Source organism: Artibeus jamaicensis, unplaced genomic scaffold, assembly GCF_021234435.1.
Source record: "Artibeus jamaicensis isolate MK-2021 breed Jamaican fruit bat unplaced genomic scaffold, CSHL_Jam_final scaffold_1283, whole genome shotgun sequence".
Taxonomy (NCBI): Eukaryota; Metazoa; Chordata; class Mammalia; order Chiroptera; family Phyllostomidae; genus Artibeus; species Artibeus jamaicensis.
Window position 1 is genome coordinate 16885214 of NW_026522028.1, and position 25711 is coordinate 16910924.

At 43.5% G+C, this 25711-nt stretch overlaps 1 protein-coding gene across 3 annotated transcripts in view; it reads left to right on the forward strand.

Annotated features, from left to right (window-relative positions):
- The first annotated feature begins 5495 nt into the window (after positions 1 to 5495).
- The window catches only part of RAI2 (retinoic acid induced 2), a 62710-nt gene continuing 42494 nt past the window's right edge, over positions 5496 to 25711 (forward strand). For 2 of the 3 annotated variants that reach the window (XM_037131719.2, XM_037131720.2), the window contains exon 1: positions 6217 to 6305. The gene's annotated coding sequence lies outside the window, so the exon portion shown is untranslated. Of the gene's footprint in view, positions 5710 to 6216; positions 6306 to 25711 lie in introns of those variants that run through there. The other variant, XM_037131721.2, reaches the window with a different exon arrangement.

The window sequence follows — 25711 nt, forward strand, 5'->3', positions numbered from 1 at the left end:
CTTTAAAATATATATATATATATAATTTATTTATTTATTTTTAGAAGGACCCCTTCTAAAAAATAGAAGGAGAAAGAGTTGGAGAGAAATATCAATGTGTGGTTGCTTCTCATGTGTCCCCTACTAGGGACCTGGCCTGCAACCCAGGCATGTACCCTGACCGGGAATCAAAGCAGCGACCCTTTGCTTCACAGGCCTGTGCTCAATCCACTGAGCTATACCAGCCAGAGCATGCCTTAGGATGCTTTTAATTGCAAGCAGTAGAGACCTGACTCAAAGAAGCTTAACCTGTAAAGCAGTGTAATAATTTATGTAACAGGGAGTGCAAGTTTAGGTGGCTTCAGAAGTGATTGGTTGTTCATCAGTTCAATATCATCATCAGAGTTCCAGGTGCCTTGTCTATTTTTGTTGTGCTGCCTTGAGAGCATCAGGTTCCTCCTAGGCCTGGCTGCTAGCAGCATAGTTATCATCCATCCTGGTTTTCTGGGAAGACCCAGTTTTATGGCTTAAGTTCTTACATAATTAGTAATAGCAACCCCTTTCACCCTCAGTAGTGTCCCAGTTTCGATAATCAAGTGTAAGGGCAGCTGCATTGTGTTTTTACTGCCAGTTCCAAATGAGAGTTCATTATCTTCATGTTCATTGGGAAAAGGAGGGTGGTTCTCCTGGAAGAGTAAGAACTTATATGTAATGCCTCCAGCAAATCTTTCCTCTCATCTATTTAGTCCAAATTATAGCAGGAGAAACGCATCTGCTTCAGATCAAATAGATTCCACACTAAAACGAAGATCAAATTCTAAGGCCTATGGCTTTGTAGGGAAGGGATGGATACCTGAACGTTGTGGTTCTTCTGTTAGGGAAGAGAAATGGGGAATGTAGAATGGAGCAGCCCCAGGAGGAACCCTTTATAATGAGCCCACTTCGGACTCTTAACAATTTCTCAATTGTCAAGTGTAAGTCAGGGCCGGTACTTTATTACCCTGTATGTTCTAGCTGCTTGGGATATGCTTATTGATTGCCTAACTGAAGGACTAACTCACAAATCCTTTTATTCAGTCTTGCTAAAATTAGCAAAGATTTCATATGAATTCTATTATGCTCTTTGGATAAAATCAGGACATAATACAGTTCATACAAAATCTCTAAAGAAGAATACAGAAGCCCCCATGCCAACCACATCAGAAAAACTGGGACAACTGTAATGCCATAAACAATGAAATATAATTAAAACATAAAAATAAAAAAGAAGTCTCTGTTCTATCAAAATAGTTAAAACCTTTCCCTTACCCCATGGGCTCTGACTATTCCTTAGCTAAAAATGTCATTCTTGCTGGACTGTTTCTCTGAATGGTTTCCATCCTCTTTCCCTGAGCCTACCTAGGTTTGATCTCCATCTTGTGTGTTTTAATTATGCCTTGCGTTTTTTTCCCCTGTATATATCCCTTTTCACTGTGATTATGTTTTTAAATGTCCAGCTGCATTCAGTCTCTCAACCATCTATAAATGTAATTGACCACAACATTTTGAAAAAAGTTTCCATTTTAAGTACATTATTCAACATCAGTCAAATATAGACCCCTTAAGATGTTCATGAAAGCAATGCACCCTTTTCCCCAGATACATTCTGGCATTACAACTTTGAGGCTTCCAGGAACTTCTGGAGAAATTCACAATGATGTTTATGCACATCAGATCATATCAAATCACGTTGGCTTGGCCAAGGGTGATGAGCTCAGCCATCAACTTAAGTCACATGTGTCTTCTGCAGAGCTCATCAACACCCACTGGTCTGACCAACATCTAGGTCCCAACAGCTACCAAATCTAGGTCTCCAGCTTCGCTTTTGATTCCAGACCTGCTCTTGCAAATGCCTACTGGACTTCTCTGTGGCTAACCAACAGGTACTTCCAACTCAAGATGTCCTAACCAGGACTCTCTGTTGCAGACACTGACAGTGCTCCACCCATATCCCTTGGATGCTGCCATTTCAGTGTACTCTGCAAACATCTAAGCTACCAGCCAGTATCCTTTTCCTATACCTCAGAAGGACTCTCTGCCAATGTTGGGTAGCAGGTTGAAACTGCCAGAACATCATCCTCTGAGTGGGACAATTTTGAAGTGGTTGTTTTGTATTACATCCAAGAGTTTGCCTGCAGGATTAAGCTTCACTTGCCCATGATAGTAATTGGCCTTGATTACATACCTCCTATTGCCTGTCAGCCCTTTGTGTCCCTTCCACACACCCCTACTAGTGTTTCCTTCACCTTTCAAATCAACTTTCTGCACTCAAATCCTTGTCTCTGGATCTACTTCTGGGGGACCTATAGCATTCATCATTTCCAGCTACAAATCTGATTCTCTTCCCAGGGACCTGTATCTCACTGACCACACCCTCACCTACCTTGTCACCTGATTCAGAAAGTGAAGTTTCAGTAAGTGAGGTTTCAGTCACCATAACTTCTTCTTGTTTCTTCCATCATTAAGTCCTGTTGATTCTATGTCCTGACTACCACTTGACTCAAGTTCCAACCCTTCCTCTCTGCTGGCATTAGCCTGACTCAAACTCTGATCATTGCCACAGTCTCTCTCACATGGTTTTCATGCTGCCAGTCTCACCCCTCTCCAATCAGTGCTTCACACCCACCATTGTAGTAATCATTCCTCAACCCAAATCTTCCCTGGTCACTCACTCCCTTGCTTCAAGTCCTTCAGTGGCTCCTCGTTGACTACAAAAAGCTTCTTCACAGGACAGACCAGGGATCTCAACTGACCCCTGCCTTCTTTCTGCCCCCTTTCCCCATTATTCTTCACAGACTCTATTCCGAGCTCATAAGATATTTGCAGGCTCCTCTATATCCAAGCTTCGATGCCTGCTATTCCCTTCACTTGTAATGACTTTACTTTGAAAAACTCCTATCTATCTCTCAGTGCTCAGATTTTGTCACCCTCTCTGTGCAATCTTTTCTGCTGCCCTGCCTCATGCCGTTCCCTACTCCTTCCCAGTACAGGAATAGGCCTCTCTTTTGATGTTCACCTGGCTCATTTTATAACTCCTCATACACCACACTTTCACATTGTATTATTAACACTTTACTTACTGGCCTGTGAGCTCCTTAGGGTCAGCCACCCTCCATTAACCATCTCTCTAACCACAGTCCTTAGCTCAGTGACTGCCATACAGCCGGTGCCTAAAGGATATTTATTGGATAAATGAGCGAATTGCCCATCTGGCAAGTATATGAAAACTATGAGGAGATGCTGTATAGAGAAGCAGAATAGAGATAAAAAGAATCAGATCTGAGATAGGCAATTTTTCAGTCCTTATTTAAAATCATGAAATATTAGAATTACAGATTTCAAAAATCACCATTAGCAACTCTGGAAAGTTTTGGGTTGTTTTTTTTTTCACTCTTTCTGTTGGGCATATCCTTTCTTACCTTCATTTTCTTAGCCATCCCTTTAACTGTATGAACATAATTCTTCCATATTCATGCCTTATTTCTACCCCAAAATATCTCCTCCATCTCAACCTAGACCTTGTCTTTCTGAACTCCTCTTTTTCTTCTCTCTCTGGGAGGACAGCCACAATGAAAATACAAAGTGGTGCCACTATACATTTCTTTGGGAATGGGGATCATGACGACTGTTTATTATGCAGCATTCTGAATCAATTTAGTTTTTCCTATAAGCACTTCAAAGGGCAGCAAATATGAATCACAATTGTCACTGAGAATCAAACATTAACCCAGGGTTGTGATGAGGCCAACAAAAGAAATAGTCTAGCAATACACTTCCAGTTTATCAATCCCTACCTTGTACACACATACCCCCTCAATACACACAAAGCCTTTATGGACCTTTCATCCATGAACTTGCCCTAATATAATTGTCTGGCTGTATCTTTAGTTATATTCAGGTTACGTCCTGGTAACTGAGCTCTCACATACCTGATGAGAATAGTTATGGAATTCATAGAGGAAGTCTTCGGTTACTGAGTAGTTGAAGACACATTCACGGACAAATATCTCCACAGGTGTCAGTTATTCAGAGCTCATTTAAAACTCAAGAGCTTGATTGAAACAAGTACAAATTGGTTCTTTTTGTTGATATTCATTATTATCAAACCTTAAACTTGCACTGTGTGTCTCTCTGCCCTTATATTGATTGGGTACTTCTTAATTTAAGTGCTCATTTTCAAAAGAAGGAAATTTAGTATTAAGGAATAGTACCATTAAGGCAGACTTCTCTGTTAGGGGCAGTAGGCACAGTGGGTGGAGCCCACAGTACTTTTAAGGGGCCCATGGAAATGTTTTAATTTCTTTTAAAATCTGAAGAAAAAGTGATCTTTTAGGTTGAACATTTTAATATATACTATTAATATATTCATATTTACACCCAAGCAATGGAAAATGTAATTTTTACCATTTTTTATGAAGGGGTCCACAAAGGAAAAGTGTCCATGAAAGTCATAGTGTGGCCCTGCTTTCTACCACACTATGCTTGTAACGCAAGGTTAGAATACAGCCTTTCAATTCCCATACTGATTATAAACTTGCCAGGCTGCTGTCTATGTAGCATTTGACCACCCCAAATTCTGCAAGAGGTTGAGTCATGGTTACTATTCACAGTGTTGAGACAAGAGGAGGTTTGAACATGCAAAGGACAGCCAGGTTCAGACTGCTGTCTGCTGTGATTAAAGTCATCCTGCTTTGCCATTCTCTCTCAAATATCTTCATCCTGTTTTGATGAGCAGAAAAACATCTTTATGCCTTTAGGGATTAATTAAACCAATATAGCCGCTACCTTTACACTTTTAAAAACATTTATTGTATTTAGGTTTTTTATTTTGTTTTAAAATGATCGACAGTGCTGCTGATACCAGTTATATATACACGGGTTAGTAACCATATATTCCTCATCTCCGTAACTCCAGTTCTTAGCCCAGTGTCTGGCAAACACTAGGTGCTTAATAAATGTTAGATTAATAAATGAATCATCTCTCAAGCAATTATGTGGAAGTGAAATGAAATTATGTCCTTGGACTATTTTGTCTTTAATAATTTCACACCTAGTGAGAACAATCTTCGACATGTATCACAATTGGCATTTTAGAAGGTGATTGCTGGGCCCTTCCCAGCTCTCCCACCTCCATCAGCCTGTCACTTCCTCCTGGGCTCTGTTCTCTCTCCTCTCCATTCTGGGGTCTGGAATGGTCCCTAGCCCGCCGAGAGGTGGCAGGGTCCCCGCTCCACTGGCCCTTCGAGGCGTCCTACCACCAACCCCCACACTTCGCTCTGGGTACCCCTCTCTGCGGCTAGACCACGAGACCCACTGCCACGCCCTCCCCGTGGGCGAGATCACCTGTCCCTCCTCCGCTGCCGCCTCCTCGGGTACCCTTTCGCCTCCCTCTTGATCCCCCTTCTCTGCCACCTCCCCCAAGCCCTCCCCTTCCCCGCCTCCTCCCACCCCTTGGTGTATATAGTAAAGCCCGGGCGCCGCACGCAGTCACACACTCGCCCGGACAGAGGCGCACACACGCTCACGCACAACCGGCAGTGTCGGCGGCGACAGCAGCTTGGTGACAGCGGCGACAGCGGCTCCCACCGCTGCACACACCGCTTCAGGAGATCGGCGACGAGGCCAAACCTGAGAGTTCCCATACCCGCGACCACCCCGCGGCTTCCTGGAGGCGGCGGCTGCTATTGCGAGGTAGCTGGCGCGGCGCCCCCGTGCGGGCCGGGGTCCCCCTACCCGCCCTCCCGGTGGCGACCTGCCACGGGACGCAGGGGGCGCGCCGGGCTGGGAGCGCCTGGTAGGGCTCGGAGCCCGGGGAGGGGCCTGCTCCCGGGGGCTTGACGGCGCCCTGCAGCCTGGGCCAGGGGGAAGGGCCGGACGGGGGCGGGGACGCTGGCGGAGGCCGCTACCCGTGCGGTGTCTTCGGGCCCCGCTCTGGTTCCCGCTCCTGGCGCCTTGCACTTGCCGGCGGAGCCGGGGACGGCCCAGGAGGCGGCGCCGGCCAGCGGGGCGGGGGCCCCGAAGTGGGTTTCGGGCCGCCACCGGCGCTGGCACCGGGCGCAGAGGGCGGTGCGCAGCGGACTCCACGCCTGGGCACCGCTCGGGGCCGCCTCTGGCTCTGTCGCTCTGCCCCGGCCGGGAAAACCCGGCGCCTTCCAGGCCCTTCGAAAGATGGATTCTGTTGACGTATCTGGAGGCCCTGGCGAGCCGGGTGGAAAGTTGGGTTTTGCCAGATCGCGCTGGGTTCGCCTTTGTGACGCTTGGCCAGCCCCGCATCCTCCCGGAGCCCGGTGAGTGTGCGTCGGCGCCCCGAAAGCCCTCTTGCCCCCCGATGCCCACACTCCGGGTGGCTGCACCGGCTCCGGCTTTCTGCCATGTTAGGCACTGAGCAGCGTTCTTGCTGCATTTCTGCGTGCGTTTCCGTGGTGCCTTTCGCTGCGGAGGGAGTTATTCCTTCTCGCCTTGTTGGGTTTTTCGGGGTTGGGGTTGTGCTCTGTGTGTTTGCTTGTTTGCCGTTTAAAGCCCGACTATTGTTCCGGATAAGCTCCGCCTGGGTGGGGAAATGGCATCCCACCACAGTTGCCGGCGAGGGGCAGAAATGTTGCCAAACAGCTGCTGCTTTGTGTTTTCCTATCAGAAGTCCCTGGAGTAGGTTTGGGGTACGACGGGTGGATGGAGAGAGGGATGGGGCACGGAGGAAGAAGGTGGCTTTGGAGGAACGAATTGTCACCCACCCCGTGGCATGCAGTCAGCTTCCTTTTCTGCCTGCCAAACTTTTATGAATATTCCTTTTGTGGCACGGGGAAGCTTAATGAATTCAGCCCAGTTTTCCAGGGAAAAGCAACTCGGCTTTAACAATGGTTTGAGAACTTAATCAATGAGAAAGGCAGGGGGAGGACGGGGAGGTACTGACACCATATCGAGGATGTGGCTGCTTCTTGCAGAGTCAGGTAGGGGAGAGGTGGGCAGGGCAGGACGCAGCGCTGGGGTCCCTGTTCCGGGAACTGTCTATAGCTCCTACCTGTGCCGCAGGAGCCACCCTCCATCGTGCCCCCAGTTCACCATCTTCCAAACTCGGCGACGGGGCGGTTTGCGGCGGTGCGCGGGCTGGCCTCTCTCATCTGGCATTTTTAAGGATGTGTAAATATTTTGCTAAGGATAAGTGACATCAACAGAATGATATTCCGCAGAGCCCGGGTGTGCAGCGATGATAAATAGATACGGCCAAAGTTTTGATAACCGTGGATTCTCGTGGCTCGTTCTGTTTCATCTGGGTCTTTGTTTTTGTTGGTTTAGCATTCTCTCTCATCCTCTGGTGTGATCCCTTTATTTAGCTGATTCTTGGAAGCTTCTCTTAAGAACAGAGAGAAAAGCAGCCAGCAGGGAGACGATTCTTAGCATTGCATGCACAGAGCAAGGTTTGCTGTGCTTTGCTGAGGGAATCTTTCCCACCGTTTTTCTGGATGCCTGTCTTCCTCTTTTTGACTCATCAGAATCGTTTGTTGATTGAGCAAGATCAGACTTCTGATAACTTTGAAAATGCGTGGTGATTTGCCTTTGTTACAGTAAGAGGGGTGGCAATGTAGGAGGAAGACAGTGGGGAGGCTGGTGGGTGGGAGCCTGCTCACTAGAGCAGCGTTATGCCCCTACCCAATTTTGTCCTTAGCCTTTCTTCTCAAAGGGTAATGTAGGGAGTTGTGCCACCTTCAAAAACTGGGGTGGCACAGATTCATAAGCCCGGTGTCATTCCAATTCTGCCCCTTAGAAGCCCAAAGAAACCACCCACCACCAAACCTACGCCCACCTTCCCACCCTCCCCCCCACAGTATCCTACAAATAGTTACTTGTGTCTAACCCTGACAGATGCCCACTAGAGGCATCTACAAGGCAGTCAGGGCACTGTGAACCAAATCAGACTGGATGGAACTTAGGGTACTGGCTGCTTTGATACCAGCACTAATCGGCCATCCAGGGAGGGTCCTTATAATGCAAATAAGCCCCAGACCTCCAGCAGCCAGGCTCTGCTAGAGATTAAAAGCTAAAACAGCTTTCCAGGTGATGCCAATTGCCACCGTGAGAACTTGGTTGGTGGGCAGTTGGGTAAGAGTTGTAAAATAAAACATCTTGTAGTCAGAAAACAAAGCCTCTGAGACAGGGCCTCTGAAAGACAAGAAACAAAAAGAAAAGGATGGAAAGTATGTGACCAGGTGTTGATGAGAGTGCTATAGCACCTAGAGACGGATACAGCCCTAGTTACAGTGGTCTTTAGCAATCCACTGGACCCCAGAACTGAAGTATTCTGAATGTGGAGGTACTCACATGTAGTGTGCTGTGAATCTCCAGTCAGAAAATACCAAGTTTCTGTTCTCTGGCTCCTTCCCTAACCTTAGATTTGGGGGAGAAGGGTAGTGGAGGGAAATAAATTGGGTAAGAAATTGACACGTATTGTTGCCCTGTCTGCCAAGCACTTCACATGTGGGAATCTATGACATGACAGAGACATTATTTTACAGATAAGGAATATGAGATTCAGAGCAATTTCCAGTTGCATTATAACCAGGCTTTACTGGTTATAATTTAAAGGGGCAACATGTCCCTCTACCTCTCTCCCAAGTCTCTTATTTATTTCTCCCAAAGGCCAGAATCCTCAGATGCTACATACTCACAAAATATGGTACCTAAGGATGAGGGGACACTACCAGTGATGCTGCCTAGCCACCCAGGGCTTATGTGTCAAGTAGACAGACCCCAAATAGTCCCTAACCATTTCAGGTGGAAAGACTGTACCTTTACATCTTGGAATACCCAATACTTTATTGTTGCTTAGTGAATGAGAGTTGAGTGACTAAATGATGGAACTGTTGGAGTGAATGGTGTTGGGGAGGGAGCTGTAAGTCATTGTCAAGGAAGACCCAGCAGGGAAAAATCTAGAGCTATGAATGTTTGGCTGGGGACTTGGAGTTCCTGGTATCATGCTGCAGTTGTAGCCTGGACTAGTTCTAAGCTGACAAACCCATATGAGACGGGCAATAGCATTCCCACCTTGTGGATGAGGAAACTGAGGTTGAGGTTAAGTAATTATCCAAGGCCCATTGTGGGACCAAAGGGTGGGTAGATATTTCTGACTCTTAACTATCTCCAATAAATAAACACTAAATAAAAATGAGCTCAGATCTTGCTATGCAAATGCATTGTCAAAGCTAGTCCTTTAGGCCCATTCCAACCAGATTTCAACCTTAACCCCTAGAAATTCTGGAGCCATTGGGAGAGCAAGGATTTGAATCCACATATAAGGTGTTTTTGACTCTGCTGCCTCCTTTATCAGAATCTGAGGGCGACCTCAGAGATGGGGGCTCTCAAGGGGAGAGGGAGATGGCTAATTGCACCCTGCCCTGCACCAAAAAAAAAAAAAAAAAAAAAAAAGCGCCTGTGTGGAATTCTGAAGTAACCTTGGTTTAGGGATCAGGGTAACATCCTTGCTGTAGAGTTGGCAGCTCTTGTCTTAGGAGAATGCCTCACATTATCACTTCTCTTTTCCATCTGATTGTTTGCACAGATGCCCATCATCTTATTCTTTCCAGACTCAGGACATTTCCTTCACAGCTCACAATTTTTGATGAGCGCCTTGATTCTTCTGCTCTCTTGTGTTCTTATGACCACTGATGAGGAGGTGATTTTGGTGTCCATGTTAGTGCTTCTGTATTGCTCCCATGACCCTCCTTCTCTCTCCAGCCAAGAACACACACATGCATGCTCAGACGCAGATGCACATAATTTGATCATGTTTCTGTATCTGCTTCACCAAATTAGATTGCAAACCCAGAATTGTTATTGAAAGAATGTACTTGACCATGGTGATTTTTCTGTCCCATCCCCTGCCTTAAACAGATCGGAAGAGCTAAGATGCAAGCAGCTCAACTAGCTTCAGCAATGACTATACTCACTATGCAAGCATGGGACCTGGTTGGGCCTTTCTAAAAGCTCATTTTATTCCCCACTTAGTGGTCAGATTAGGGGGTCCTAGAACATCACAGTCTTCGCAGTTCCCATTTCTCCTATGACTCTTAGCTCCAATAAATTCTACAGTCCATCCTTCTGTCACCTGTTAGTCTTCTTGCCACAGACGGTTTGGTCTTTTAGCACAGCACTATCTAATTAAACTTTATATGATGATGGGAATGTTCTATGTCTGCTGTTCCATACAGTAGCCACTAGTTACACATGGCTATCGAGCAGTTGAAAGGTGGTTAGTCCAAAGTAGGATGAGGTATAAGGATAATATATGCATGGAATTTCTATGATTTACTACAACAAAGCAATGCAGAATGCTTCATCGATAGTTTCTATATCAATTGCATGGTGAAATTATAATACTTTGAATATATTGTTTTTTTAATATTTTATTTATTTTTAGAGAGGGGGAAGACAGGGAGAAAGAGAGGGAGGGAAACATCGATATGCATTGCCTCTTGCATGCCTCCTCCTGAGGACCTGGCCTGCAACCCAAGCATGTGCCCTGATGGGAATCGAACCAGTGACCCTTTGATTCGCAGGCCAGTGCTCAATCCACTGAGCCACACCAGCCAGGGCTGAATATATTGTTTAAATAAGCCACAATATTAAATTTAATGTCACCTTTTTTTTCATCTTTTTTAATATGTCTGCTAGAAATTTTAAAATTAAGTTTGTATTTCTACTATACAACACTATTCCAGAATAAACTACCAACCTGTGCCTTCAACCTCATAGCACCTCCAGATGTTTGGGGGGACATAAATTCACTCCATATCCATGGCAGATATGAGACATGGGGCTAATGCAGTAGCCACAACAGGCTGTCATCAGGCAACTTAGATCTTTGATAGCTAAGGTGCCATTTTGGAAGTTCCCCATCAAGCCTACCAATGAGCATGTTTGCTCAGTCAAGTTCAGTTAAAAATGTGGGCTCCTGAAACTTAATGGAGACCAGAGAGTAAGGTGGAGGTGGGGATAGGGCTGGCTTGGAACAAAGTGACCCCTTTCCTTCCCCCAGGCCCATGTCCTTGTCCACTGAAGTGTGGTCTCCTGCCTGAGCAACTGATTTCCCTGATACCTGATCAAGTAATGTCCTTCCAAGAGATTTGTACTTGGAGAATACTGTCCCAAGTAGACACTTTAATACTGAGGGTGGGTTATTTGGGGCTAGGGCCAATCTTAAAGAAGAGAAAGAAAAAAAGGGACACATAGTCATCTGAAAGCTTGATGAAAGCAAGAGCAAGGAGATAAATACAGTTTCTGTGAGAGACATGCAAGGAAGCCCAATTTCACACATTGTGGTGCTGAAGATAAGGAAACCTGCCCAAGGAACAGTTCAGGGGGTGTGGTAGTGGCACTGTGGGTCTTCCTAGGCCCTTCCCTGGTACTGGGCATGAACTAAGTAGAGAAAAAGAGCTGGAATAATGAATTCCGGGCTGTGGTGATTTATAGGTTAGGTGCCTGTGTCTCTGGCTCCTACGGGGGCTATTCCCACAGGGGAACCCTTGGCTGACCTCCTTGAGCTCCTCGGAAGGAGATGGTTTTGTTTCCCATGGCAAAAGCAGACTGTTTACCAGAGCACAGGAAGAATCCGACATTCTGGCAAAAAATAATTCATTAACAGCCAGGGTATTACCAGTCCCCTGGAAAAGCTCCTCCAGCTGCACTGTAGCAACTGTTCCTTTTCAGAAGCAGAATCAGGCTTTGCTGGCAGCCAAGACTGGGTGTGCTGGGCAATTTGTTGTTGTTGTTATTTTTGCCTTTGTGTGTATGGCAACTTTGGCTGTATAATTCAGAGAAAGGAATGGTGGCCCGGAAGAGTCGAAATACTATAGTGTTGGCCATTCTTTCCGTAGCCTGGAAGCTCTAGGCCAACCCCAGGTATATACATTTTTCCTCACCAAAGCCCATCCTTATGCTGGGAACATGGCAGAGCCATACAGAATGTTCTAGAACTAAAGAAATTTTAGAGAATCTCAACACCTGCTCTTAAGACTGTGTGCAAACAACTGGTTGAAGGACTCACCTCCCGCCCCACACAGACATCTCCCCTACAGGCACTCACACACTCAAACACACACACACATGTACACACACCAGACAGAAAGTCTTGTGTAGCTGTGTGGAATTCGTTGCTTACTATTAATTGGCACAGTGGGGCCAAGGTATGTGATTCATCATCCCAGTTTTGAGGGCATTTGGAAAGCCAGGCAGGCATAACCAAGAGAATGGGCTGCATGTTTTGCTCACTAAAGACTGATTGAATCTACAGTAAATGAAATGGAATGGTTCAGGAAGCCTTTTATGCTCTGGAAAAATCTGCTTTTAAAAAAGGTTTTTGTCTGCTTGTTTGTGTTTTAATGCTTCTTGCTCAGGAAAGTGTACCCAGCTAGCAAGAAATGGGAAAGAATGGCATTTCCTTGTTTTAGGTTTTTTTTTTAACTCTAATTGCAGGTTAAGTAAGATACAATGTATTGATTTTGGTTTTGTATGGAACATAAGTAGATACTCATTTTATTTTGTGAGATATTAATTTCCATCCATTTAGGCTGATGAAATATGCATTTAAAATATATGCTACCTACCCCCACCATGGTCACAGTGTTTTTTTAATATTCCTAGATTCAGATTGAGATCCTATTTCATTTATTCTCAAAGGAGTAAATATGTTCTTAGTTGACATATATGTAAGTCAACCTTAGATTTCAAAGACAATTGGATCTTCTGCCTTTGATAACTGCCAATAATAAAAATATTAAAGGTCAAGCATACTTGGCTTTATATAGAGCACATTTTTTTCTATTTTTTCTGTACATTTATTGTAAGATGTTTAGCAGCATCCTTGGCCTGTACCCACTGGATGCCAGTAGCATCACCCCTCCACCCTAGCTGTGACCATCAGAAATGTCTCCAGACCTTGCCGAATGTCCCTTCTGTGACAAAATCACCCCTTATTGAGAACCACTGGTATAGACCAAGATTTCATAAATAAGCTGTGGTTTTTGGAAAATTCAATTTAAAATAATAAAAGACCCAACTTCTCCCTCTGATTTTTATATATACAATTCATGGGGGTTATTAATTAATATTTGGAAGTGGGTTATGTGCCTGATTTAATTCTAAGGTTGGTAGAAGGGTCATTAACATTGTATGAACAAAGTCTTTTTTTTAAAGGCCAGCACTGAGTAAGTAATAGGTAATTGGGGAGGGGGGTGCATTGTAATAACAAATGACTTCTCTGGTTTTTCATAAAGAAAACAGGTTTATTCCTCCCTAATTTCTTTTTAATATATATCTTATCCCAGGCATGCTTTCAGAGCCATTAGGCACCTTCCTCCGCCTCTGCTCTCTCTCCACTATCATTTCTCCTGTAGCTTCTTAAACTTGAGCCAATTAATCTAACCCCTCAATGTACTTGAAAGCACTCTGCTCATAACACTGGAATAAACAAATTTCAGAATGTGGGAGCCCACTACCCACCACTAATTTCAGTACTATTGAGAAAGAAAGTCAATGGTGGCTAAATGGAGTAGTTTTCAAAATGACTGGAAATTCAAATTCAAGTAGTCTCTAACACCCCCCCTCAACTTTTACCCCTTTTACACACATTCATTTCCTTGCAGCAATTCTCCTTGGGAGAGATAATGTCAGCAGGGCTCCCTCGGGCACCTCAAACTTGATAATGCCTGCAGTCTGCAGCAACAGATGAAATGCTACCATCAAGACATGCTCCCAACCATCTTCTTTCTGATGGTCCCTGGAAAAGCAGAAAAGGAGGGGCATGCATTCACTGGGAAGGTGTCATGGGGTGAACCCTACCCTGCCCATGCATAGAAATGAGATGGGTGCTTAGGGGACAGAGGGAGAGCAGAGAGATAGATCACTCATTACACAGGACAGTGTCCTGGGGTCAACCCTGCCCTTCCAGTCTTTGGAGTGGGATGGGCTGGTTAGGTGTGCTTGAGTGTATGGGCAGATATTCAGTGCACACAACAGTTGGGGCCACTTAATTTTGTAGCTTTCTAAGGTAGGCAGGCCTTTTCCCCAAAGAATGACTTGAAGGAGTTTGGAGTGTCATGTGTAGAAAAATTCCTTTGCAAGCTTTGCAGTGAGGAAAGATGGAAAGGTGAATGTGTAGGGGTTTGCCAAGCCTTCATTGGCAAGCACTAGCCTCATTTGAAGAGTAATTTGACCCTTCCTTGTCATCAGGAAGAAGAGGCAATGAGCTGGCAGACATCCACAGTGTTCTGGGTCCAGTCAGATAAATAATTGATTTGCTGCATGTGACACTTGGTCATTCTAAGTTGCCAGCCCCTTGCAGGCCAGGATTTGGGTGATGTTTGCAACACTGGGAGAGGAAACAGAACCATAAATCTGGCCTTTGGAGGCCAGTTTCATGGTGCAGAGGCCAATGGGGCCACTTCTGTGTGCTGCAGAAACAAACAGACAGGTCTTTGTGGTATGTTGTTCCTCAAAATAATGGCAATGGAAATGGCTGTGAAAAACATTTAGACCCTTGTCATAAAAAGGCAGTCTTCCTGCTATAGGGAAAAGCTAAATAAACTGTATTGCAGCTGTATTAAGTAGAAACAGATTTGAAAATTGGGTGTTTTTTTTCCCTAAGACACTTATTTATAGCAGGTTGGGCAAAGGCTGCCACTATCTTTTGTGACTCCGGAAGTGTTTTCCAGATGGTCCTTGCTGTTTTTCTTTTTATTAAGCTTAACTGAACTTGGCCTCACTTGGAAAAGTTTATAGAAACGGGTGCTATTTTTTTCAGACTACAGTGGCCATTGATTGGCTAACAAATCAATGGATGGGAATATATTGAGCTTGTGCTGATGAATTTCCTTTTGCATGTTATAAGTAAGAAAAATATCAAGGAGAGCTCAAAATAAGGCTGCTCTTTCTCAGACCATATAATTCAAAGCTTTGAAAATTATACAGGGCCACATTTTCTATTCATTTACATTTAAAAAACATATCCTCCTCTTTGCTAAAACTCTACAATGTTACCGTTTCATTTCCAACATCTAAACAATGTCCAGATACATTTCAGATTGAGCAATTAGCTTTGGCTGCAATTTCCTTTTATGAAAAAAATCACTAACCCACTAGACTAAATATGAAATTATTGAATGTGAATATATCAATATGAGACCATTTGTTCTAGGATCCCTTGTGACTTATCACTTGTATTTTAAGAAGACTAGCACAGACTGATTGTGCCCTGCCTTTCCATGTGAGACACACCCCTCAATCCAGAAACCTCAGCTTTGTTTTTGCTCTTAGTAGCTGGCAGTTGGATTTGGGGTCATCAGTGCTGATTCTGACAGCTTAAACCACACAGTGAACTATTTTGGAATTGTCACATAAACCAGTGGTCCCCACAGACCAGGCTTGCAGACCACTGCCTGCATGGGACAAAATTTCTATCTATTCACAGTGAAATGGAAGACAAGTGAAAATGTAGTGAGTTTCTTTAAGCTAAATCTTTTCCATTTTACAGAACTGCTCTTTATTCTAAAATGGGCTTTCCTAATTTTCTTAGTGTTAAAATCTCTCTTCTGAATGATTGAGATAGTACATGGAATTTGTAGTTTTACCTGTTTTTTGGACAAATTTGGAAAATGGAGGCTCCAGAGCCTCCATTTTTAAAAAATGTTACTCGTCTAGAACATTAGAAAGTCTGGGATTCACCTGGAAGGCCTGAGTGGATCAGAAGGGAGAGCCTTTGTTATGATTCCTAAGCCAGAAATACCAACATGAGAGTTCTTGCTCCAAGTCCCTTACCCAACTCTTCTGACCCATCACCCACAGAGAGCTGGCTTTGTCTAAAGCCCATGTGAAGAATGGAATTGCTTCAGCAGAAGATATTGAAGGGGAAAGCTGGCTTCTTGGACATGTCTAAAAATGCAGCCTCATTGCTGGAAGCCTGGACCCTTCCTCCTGTGCTCAGCTCCACCCACTGCCACCATTAACATAGGCCTCAGCTGGGCTCACCTGGGTATTGCTCAAGTCTTCATACTGCTCTATCTAACCCCTGTCCTTGATCCCCTGGTTGCTATTTCTCTCAGTAAAGCAGTCGCCCTAGCTCAAGAACATTAAATGGCTCCCTATTTCCTAATTAGTATGAAACACCACACACGATGCCTTCTTCCCTTTCTCCCCCTTATGACTGGTCTTCAATAGGGAAGATGTCTCCACATACAATTGCTCAGGGCTAAATTTTGTTTTCTTATATGGGGAAGGTTTGCAAGGTTATAACATCTCTTGGGCATCTTTCTAGATGAAGAACACTGGAGAGTTGAGTCTAATGTAATGGGCCATCCCAGCGATTATGACAGTGTGTTTAAAAAAAAAAAGGAATCACCCCCCAGCCCATCATAATGCTCTCTGACTTCAAGAATTGCAGTCTTATTACAAGTGTTTTACATTCGGCTTCTGGATTAGGATGCTACCTTTCTGGCCCATTAGCAAATGGGTATTGCTTTGGGATGGCACTGCTGGCTTGTCCTGTTGAAAATAAAACCACTTACATAAGCTCTGGAAGTTTGTAATTAAGATGTAGCAGAAGGAGTCCATCCTAGCCAATGCAGACTGTCGATTTCATTAGAAAATGTCTCCAATGGTTGTTCATAAAATCATAATAACAATAATATTACCCATCATTTATCAACCCCCTGCTGTAGGCTAGAGAGTGGTACCCAGTAATTATATTTATTATTTTTTATTTCCAGCTCTATAACAATCATATGAGATAGGTGTATATTATGAGATTCAGGACATAAAGGAGGAATCAGGCCCAGAGAGAGTTAGTAACTTACACAAGGTCACACAGCTCATAGAAGTTGAAACAGGGATTCTAAACAGCCTGGTTCAATAGAACTTTGTGCAAATATAGAAATGTCTTACTCTGTCCAATATGGTAGTCACTAGCTATAAGTCTCTAATGAGCCCTAGAAATGTGACTAGTGTGAATGAGGTTTGACTTTTAAATTTTATTTTTAATTAATTTTATTAATTTTTTCTTAATCGTTTTAATTGTACAGTTCAGTGGTATTAAGTACACTCACATTGTTGGCAACCATCACCATTTATTTCTGAAACTCTTTTTATCTTGCAAACTGAATCTCTGTGCCCGTTGAACAATAACCTTGTCACCTTCCCCCCAGTCCCTGGCAGCCACCCTTCTGCTTAACTTTTTCTTTCTTTTTAAAAATTTCCCTGTTTCCCCCACACCCCAGCATCTGGTAACCTCCATTCTACTCTCGGTTACTATGAGTGTGGCTTTTTAAGAATTCCACATTAAAGTGAGATTATACAATATTTGTCATTACATTTTTAATTTTAAATGTACATTGCTACATGTGACTGGTGGCTACCATAATGGACAGTGCATCTTTAGAGCATGCTTGTTTCCCTGTGCTATTATGCTTCTCTGCTCCCAGCTTTATATACACCTCCCCTATAACGCCCATCAGCTTGGCATCTCTCTTCTTCCCTCCTAGCCCAACACAACTTCTTTTCTCAGAGGCCTGTAGACTGGGTGGTTCTCAAGCTTTTTGTGTGCATTGGTATCACCTGGAGTGCTTGTTAAAATACAGATTCCTGGGACCCACCCTTAGGGCAGGTCTGGAGTGGCACCCAAGAATTGACATTTCTAACAAGTTCCCAGGTGGTATCCATGCTGCTGGTGCTAGGACCTTTGGTTAATCATTAATCTCCCTGGGTTTAAGGACTAATTCCTGCACCTTCAAGTAGTGTGGCCTGGGGTTCACTATTACCTCCTGGTACACAGAGAGCAGTGATCACTGGCTCACATCAGCTGGGAGAAGATTCCTTCCTGGGGACCTGGACAGTTCCACATTTATCTGGGTCACACTTAGGTTTGGTCACTCCCTTGGCAGTTGTTCTGGAATGCATTTAAAGTTGGGGTGCCTTGAGAAGGGATGGAGATACAAGCAGGGTGAAGAAAGAGGCACAATCTCTAGGAATTGTCTGACCACCCTGGTGATGTACCACAGGCCCAGACAGAGAGGCCCATTTGTTGTCTGATCTGCCGTTCTCTGTGATTAAACTGTGGCAGAAAAGTTAACCGGGAAAGAAAAAAAGGCAAAGCACATGAGGCAGATATATAAGAAGTTACGTCCCCCCGCCATCACCCCTGTGTCTTCACCATAATTAGTCTTTGTTCTTTTGTAGAGCACAGGATAGGTGCTCTGGGCCAGGATTGGAGGCAAAGGGGTAGAGTGGCAAGGGGACCTGGAGAGGTCCTTGGAAAGGGAACTGTTATGTTGGCCACCTTGACTTTTGATCTAGCTTTCTTTCATCAGTGCTGAGAATGCCGTTTATTCTTTTTTAATGGTAGTGTAAAGAAGTAGCTGAGGTTACTCATGAAAGCAGCTATAAGGTAGCTTTTCTTATGAATATTTCTGAATTAAAAGAGTAATGTGGAATCGTTTTTCCTAACTCTGCACAAACCTGTGTTTTCTTCCATAGAACCCGTGCCTTTTTGTTGTCTCTCTGGCTGTTTCTCCCCTTTTGGTTTTTTGTTTGTTTGTTTGTTTGCTTGTGATCAGGAATCATGTGTCTTTTTTTATGATTTAGTCTAAAATCAGCATTCATTCTCCTGAGCCAGGCAGCTCTTCCTAAAGTTCATTTCAATCACCATCTATAACAACCCAGACCTCCTTGGCTCCTGGCAGTATGCTCTGTAGCATTTAGATGCCAATAGTATAACATGTTTAATAAAAAATATAAACACATTTTCCCCAGTTTCTCTGTTTCCAAAAGTAAATCTTCAAAGGCGTGAACTCAAGGCCTCATTCTTGTTTTTACATAGGTTCCACCCCCATTAATCAATGGTAAATGTCACATTCATGTGTTTTGTGTATTTCCATCTTTCCACTTAGCTCTGTGCCCTCCACCCATGACAGAGCTCAGCAAATCCCAGCACACCAGTGGGACCCCACCCCTGTCCCTCTCATCTCTGTCACCACCATTCATCAGAGGATGACCCATTTTCCCCTAATCAACCAGATCCACTTTCAATTCCATTCAGATATTTAGACATGAAGCTCTTCATCTCCCATCTGTGTGGGACACCTCAAATCTTTTGTTTGCCCCCCCCCTGTAATTTTCAGTGCCAAAAGTCTGACCCTTTTTACTATTTCTGTGTGTGGGTGAAGCACTCCAAGTTCTCCAAATTCATGGTGGAGCTGAAGCACCTGGCTAAGAATTTAATGTATGTGCAGTCACTTAACCCCACAGTAATGTTTAGAAACAGCTATTAAACCTTGATAAAGAACTTGGACTTTATCCTGAAACCAGGGACATTATCTACTTTATGTGTTTGTTTTTTCCCGTGGGGGAGAATGAGCTGGGGCAGGAGTGAAGGGAGACCAAAACAGGCTTTGTTGCAATAATCCGGGGAGAGCAAGGAATTTGAACCGAAGCAGCATAGTGGATGGGGAGTCAAGTGGTTGGATTCTAGAAGTATTTAGGAAACTGACTCTGTAGGGCTTGGTAATGAGGGAGAGATGGAATAGTTGGGCCCCACCTTCCCTTTGCAGCCAAGGTTGAGGCAGCCCAGAATTAGGTGAATGATCAGAAAATCTTGGTACTGGCCCATATAATAATCTGAAACCCAATTTCAGGAAGGAGTGTGATGAAAACAATGAATGGGCCAGAAAAAAATGGGGAGGGAGAAAACCTGACTGATATACTTAACAGCCAGGAGCATCTTCAGTCAGCAGCTTTAAAAACATTTTCCAAATTCATATATTTTAATTAGGTCTGAATTTGTAAGTAGCAGAAGGCATGGGGTAACCCTGGTGCTTCAGGCCTTGACTAGGCCTAGCTAGAGGAGAGGGATTTGGCTGTTGGCCCGTCACTGGGGTGACCAAATGTTCTGGTTTGGCTGGGATTGAGGGTGCGGGGTCCTTAGACAAGAGACATTCAGTTTTAAAACCCAGGAAGTCCTGGGCACACAGACGAGATGGTCACCCCCCCCCCCCGCCAGGGCAGGTGTCACAACATGCACAAGTGGGCTGGTTGGGGTCAAAACAATGGAAACTCCAGTTCAGCCTGGGAACTCAGTACAGTGATGCTACCACAGAGCAGAAGGGGAGTTTGGGAATGGAAAAAACAAGAACATATTCCAAGCCCTTTCAGACAGCTTTCCTGGGTCTGATGACATGCTTTTCTTAAAACAAGGGCCTGAGAACTCCATTCTGTCTCCTGGAAACTAATGTGTACCACGTCCTCCCGCTCATCTGAGGGAGTCACCTGGATATTTCAGGTGAATTTCAAGTTACTGAATAAATTATTTGGTCTTGCTGGTATCTGGGACCTGCAAGTCCTTAACCAGACTTGGGAATATTTTAAACTGAGTGTTAGATGAGCAAAACAGTTTCTTTACACAATGCGTTCCTACAGCCTTGAAACCATGGCTAGAGAACAGCCAAATGCAGACTCATCTATAGCAGTACACCATTTAGATCTTAATTTGCAAATCAACCCTAGCCCTCCATTATTCGAGTAACTCTTTGAGACCAAATGTTTTGTCTTCAAAAGCTTCCCTTCCCCACCCCCGCTCCAACTATTTGTCTTGCAAAATCAACCTCAGTAAATAAGCAGACAGCATGTTGTAAGTGGTAGGACAGAGGAGCCCTGGAATGTTTCTTGTGAAGGCCTGGCCTGGCCTGGCCCAAACTTTGGGTACATTCAGAAATCCAGAGAGAAATGGAGGATGAAGTGACAGATTCCTTTGACACCAGTGACACCAGTGACAGAAAATAAGTATCAGTCCCTTCTCATGCAGCAGCAGGAATAAGGAAGAATTCCGTGTGGGGAAGTAAAAGAGAAAGGGAAAAATAGAGGAAGATGTGAAAAACTGTGAGGATGGGATTCCTCTGGCCATATGGTTCAGATAGTGAAGGAGCAAGAAAGACTCCAAGTGGTATTTCCAAATATCCAGCTTCTATCAAGAGTCTGAGAGTGAAAATGAGCTTTGTCATTTCTCTGTGTTCTATCACGTTATGATGAATGGATATTAGTTATAGCAAAATTGCCTACAGTGTATTCTTTCCCAAGCATAAAGAGCATGGTGGCTAAAGCTTAAATAATAGTATCAGCAGTTTAAAAAGGCTTTCTAATTAGGACACCACCTCACACTGGTCAGGATGGCCATCATAAACAAATCAAGAAACAACAAGTGTTGGAGAGGGCGCGGAGAAAAAGGAACCCTAGTGCACTGTTGGTGGGAATGCAGACTGGTGCAGTCAGTGTGGAAAACAGTATGGAATTTTTTCAGAAAATGAAAAGCGGAACTGCCTTTTGACCCAGCAATTCCACTGCTGGGATTATACCCTAAGAACCCTGAAACACCAATCCAAAAGAACTTATGCACCCCAATGTTCATAGCAGCACAATTTACAATAGCCAAGACCTGGAAGCAGCCTAAGTGCCCATCAGCAAATGAATGGATCAAAAAAACAATGGTACATTTACACAATGGAATTCTATGCAGCAGAGAGAAAGAAGGAGCTTATACCCTTTGCCACAGCATGGATGGAACTGGAAAGCATTATGCTGAGTGAAATAGGCCAGGCGGTAAGGGACAAATACCATATGATCTCACCTTTAACTGGAACCTAATCAACAAAAGAAAAAAGCAAACAAAATATGCCCAGAGACATTAACTATAAGCAGAGGGGAGGGGGAAGGGCAGTAGGGAGAAGGGTTTTCAGGAACTACTATAAAGGACACATGGACAAAACCAAGGGGGAGGGTGGAAGCAAGGGAGGGAGGTGGGTTCGGCTGGGGTGGGGATGAGTGGTGGAGAGAAAATGCAGACAACTGTAATTAAACAACAATAAAGTAATATATGAAACAAAAATATATATGTTTTATATAATAAATTGTATGGCTATTTTTGCTTCATTATATGTATGGTCATTTGTGACATATTAGATCAGTCTATCAAAATGTATATTTCTTAGTAAAAAAATAAATAAAAATAAAAATTAAAAAGGCTTTCTATTTTGCATACACTTTCAATAGGTGAGAAGTTTTAAGTGGATATGGTTTATCCTTTTTTTGGTTCTGTTTGATTTTTAAAGCCAGCTATATAGATGGGAGGAGTCTTAAAAATTACCCACCATGGAGCTTTATTTTCAGATTTTGGTCTAAAATCCTAGCAGACATACAACAAGGTGCACACATTATTAAGTGTATAACTTGAAAAAATTTCACAAATGCCACATCCATGTCATCAGCACCCTGATGGGGACCAGGGCCGTACCAGTCTTCCTCCCGTACCCTCTTCATCATCCCTCACCAACAGTAACCACTATCTTCCGACAGCATGGATTAGTTGCGTCTTACACAAGAATTCTTCAATTGTAGCTTTGTGTATGAGTACCCCTCAAAAAAGCCCTTGTGATTTTTTTTTTTTTACAGAGGACGGCAGAGATTTTGTAATGATTTCCTTTCCCTGGCTGCTCCGAGTTAGGCCTATTAAACAGGAAGTTTCCACTGGTGCAGGGTTTGGGAAAGGCTGGTCTCTGCTGCCCAGAATGATGCCCAGACTGCAAGCCAGTAGCCTGCCTTAGGCACCATCTCTGCCAAAAGCAGCCACCAAGCTGGCCATATCTGTCCCATTAAAACCTCTCTTAGATCTTGCAAAGACACGTATCTTGAAGCATTGATGACACGACAAGAAAATGGCTGAGAATCCCCTGAAAGTATTGGCCTTCTAGAAAGGAAGGCCAGGTACCACCACTAAAAGAGCATATCCAGGGTGCTCATTTCCTCCAGCTTCCAAATGAGAGCATGATTGATTAATATCACTTCCTAGTGGGTTTGGTTGCAGTTTTCAGTGTGCTTTCTGCTCCCTTTCCATGTTGCTGTAGGAGGCAAACAGGGCAAATGCGGGAATAAAGCTATGGAACATACATCGTAATGTGTCTGGAAAGGCATCAGAAAAGGACTTATTTGTTCTCCTGGGTTGTGTAGTGCCGAGTGATTGAATGCTAGCCAAGCTGTCAGTTTTATGAAACAAATTCTCTAACCCCCTTGGCCCAGAGCTTTGCTCAGCCTGAGATGGAAAAGAAATAACTCTTAATAGAAAACTCATTGCTAAAATCTAAGATAAGATTTCAGAGTTACTTCTCCCCTAAGAATAAAATAAAATACTGAAGAAAGCATTTGACAGGGGACTTTTAGAGAACCTTATTTCTCAGATCTTGGTTAACAAACTGTGTTAATAAAAATATTTAGAGCTTTGTGAGGCATAATGCATTTTTATTCCTAGTGAGCTGGTGTGTTTGTAAACACAGATGTTTCCTGTGGTCCTTCTATCATTGCTTCTACTTTTTCTGAAATAATATTTCTAGCAGGAAACAGAATCTTATGTTAAGAACACTAAATCCTTCACAGACCCTGTTAATTTGAGGGAAGGTACCTCCATTTTTAGATTTGATATGATGGGGGAGGGGTGGTGGCAATGTTCTCTTATTGAAAAACACAGAAAATACTTTTAATAAAAAGATAATGCAATGCATCCACTATATCAAAATGTTATTAGACAATTTCTCCTTGGCTTCTAAATGAGACCTGGCCAATTCATTGGGGCACATTTATTGCTGAAGGGCTGGACGGCTTTTCACTCTTCATTCTCACTGTCAAAACCACTGTCAGTAATGCCTGCCCTTTTATACAAACGTTAGGTGTGTTCCACTGGGGTTTACGGATTTTCCAAAGCATTGTTCTCACAGAGCTATGTTTCCTTTCCAGCACCAGCAACACTGTAGCAACACAGCTCACCATCCTAGTTTCTCTGCCACTCTTAGTAGCTCATGGAAATCAATTAAAAATAAAATCCATAGGCCAGTGTGCTAAGGAAGGAAATGAGGTTTTACACATCAGCACTTTTCCAAAAAAAAAAAAAAAAGATGAAACTGTCTTAATTGAAACATGGCACAATGCCCTAATGAAAAATTAAGCTTCATAATTCAGTCCCTAATATCTCCATGATGAGTGTATATTTCCTCCTGTGGCTACCCCTGTGAGTGAATTTTGAAATAATCAAGCAGTGTGTTGAAATAAGATATCAGTCAGCATGAGTAGAGGAGTAAGGCATTGCCCTGACTGGCTGACTTGTCGATTACCACCTAAATACCAGGAGAGGAAGAATGTGGTTGTTTGGAGCTTTAGTTTCTACAACATTTTAGTAAATTTTGTTTCTTTATGATTATAAATGTAATACACACTTATCTTAGAAAATTTACAAATATAGAAAACAATAAGGGAATAAATATCATTCGTAGCCCTGCCACCCAAAGACCACCACTATCAATGTGTTTGGTTCATATCCTTAAGAGTATTTATGTATGTCTGTCTGTGTGTGTGTGTGCGTGCGTGCGTGCGTGCGTGCGTGTGTGTGTGTGTGTATGTGTCCCTTATCTTCTCCAGATTTGGAAACCATATTCCACAACTGAATGTCTCCTTGTACTTAAACTGACTTCCTTCTCCCCAGTTCTCTAGGATACATTTCTCTAATTATCAACATCAAGCATGAAAAGGCATCTACTTTGTTACTTCTCCTGTTTAACAAAAATTTGGGGCATATTTACTTCTCACTCTCCCACTGCCCCCCTTCCCATCCTGTTCACTGCTTTATCACCAGCACCTAGAACAGCATCTGGCACCTAGCCATGGCTTAATAAATAGTGTTGAATCAGTGAATGAGTGCTGAGAGTCTATTGTCACATTACTTCCAGGAGGCAAGCACTGATTCCTGAGGCCAACCTCTTCCCCCTTCTTTCGCTGCCTCTCACGAACAGTTTGATTAAGCCATGGGTTCTGCCACTGTCTGCTAAGTCTCCTTTCCCCTGATCTTCCATGTGGAAAGGTAGTGGGGTGGCAGTGAAAAGTACCCAGTCTTTAGGGTCAAACAGACCAGATTCCCAGGCCTGCAGAATACTACATAGTGGGGCAAGTATGTAAATCTGTCTGTGTCTCAGAAATGCCATCTGTAAAGTGGGCGGTGGTGATACCTGCTTGACAATGACAACACAGATAAAGAGGCCTCAGGGCCCCAGAGCATTTTCTTCCTCTTTGTATTTCCAGTTGGTTCATCTAATGAGTATAGGAGACTTTCTGGGGAGTTACTTTATGCTTTTATGCCAGTGAATCAGGAATGGCAAAGAATCAGTAGCCTTTCTTAATAATCTGTCCTTCCACTGCCAATGCACATGCTTCCCCTGAAGCGTAGGTCTTGTTGCATTGCAACTGTATGTCCAGTAGCTTATTCCTTCATTAAACAGAAAATAGGCCTTCCATCTTGGTGTTCTCAATGTGGGATCCAGTAATTGAAGAATCATTGAAAATACATCTATTGAATGAATGAGTCAATGAATAAATGAATAATATCATGTTGGGCACACCTTGCCTTATCCCAACCATACCCTTGGGCTTTCTGCAATCTTCTGAATGACAAAGCAAACCAAACTATAGAATTTAATTTCTAGCCCTCTGGCTCTAGGATGTAAACTTCTGACAGATACATAAGTATTTGTTGTGGAGGGTACCCATTAAGGAAAAAATTATATTTTTTCTTAATTCCCATGATTAAGTCTATGGATTTGCTGGCTGGCATATAAAGTTCTTTAGAAGA